The sequence below is a fragment of the Aplysia californica genome, unplaced genomic scaffold, assembly GCF_000002075.1.
Source record: "Aplysia californica isolate F4 #8 unplaced genomic scaffold, AplCal3.0 scaffold00003, whole genome shotgun sequence".
In the NCBI taxonomy this organism is placed as follows: Eukaryota; Metazoa; Mollusca; class Gastropoda; order Aplysiida; family Aplysiidae; genus Aplysia; species Aplysia californica.
Genome location: NW_004797273.1, coordinates 3572207 through 3573505, shown reverse-complemented (window position 1 = coordinate 3573505; position 1299 = coordinate 3572207).

Genomic DNA, 1299 nt, shown 5'->3' with positions numbered 1-1299 from the left:
TGTGTGTGTGTGCAATAAACAATATTTTATTGCGATAATTTCCACCAAAACGGAAAACAGAGCAATCACAAAGACCACGCAAAACTTGGACTTAACATTTAATTAAATGCGCTCATTAATATTACGCAGTGTATGTCCAGAAAAGGTTCCGCGGTCTACACGAAGCCAATAGCTCATAAACAAAAACAAAATTATACACATGTAAAATCCTGGTTTTGCGTGGTATTTGTAACTGCTCTGTTTTCCAAATTGTTTGGAAATATCATAAAAAAGATCCTGTTCTTTGCAGAGACAATAATATTTTATTTCCATTTGATATTCAATAGGCCTACATAATATCCACTACTCCAAAGTTGACCACGAATGTCGATGCACCTCAACAATATACGTGCCAACACACTTTTACGTCTCTTTGATTTCGCACAATTTTGTCAAGGCCGATTCTTTAAAGGTCAATATTTTGCGTGACCATATCTCGGGTGCCTCTTAACCTAGCTGAAATAAATATTAATGCTTCAGGTGATGAAGAAATGAATTTACCTTTAAATTGGTATGCTACATGAGTGGTTGTGCAAGACAATAACACGATAATTATATGTTGGCTTTACACTTACAGAATGTTAATGTATTTTGCATGTTGAAAATGGAAAGTCTACCCAGCCTGGTGTCCTGTTGGTGCCTGGGGATGGCGAATACTTCGTTTTTTAGTTATATAAGTGCCGAAGATTACAAGAGAGTAAAACAAACCTAAAAAGAGGGAGAGATAAAGACGATAGTTGTTTGATAGGAAAGAAAGAGCAAACCACACAGAGCACCCGCCAACCACACACGGCGAGTACTTAAATAAAAAATCTCATTTTTTGTGGGACTAGCACTTACAACGGCATTGGAGACTCAGTTTAGACTTTTTTTTTAATGTAGGTGTTTTTACGCTACCACTGATACCATTTAGATAATTTCGGAGACGGCTTCCAGCCCTGCCTGCCAGAGCTGGGAGAAATACAGCACCTCAGTCGAGAGACCGAGATACTCGATGAAAAATTATGATATTATTATGTCTCCCCACTCGGGAATCGAACTCGGGTTACCTATCTATGTGCGTGCTACAGCGAAGCTCCTAAACTCTACCCCACAGGCGCCTGTACAGTTGGTTGAGACAATAACATAGAGAGAAAAACATAGAGACAAAACAGAGCAGTTTTGTGATGCCACAGGTGTTTTCTGGCACGCTTTGATCTTGAGATCTTGAGACACACGAGTCCTCGTCCTAGCACACACACACACACACACACACACACA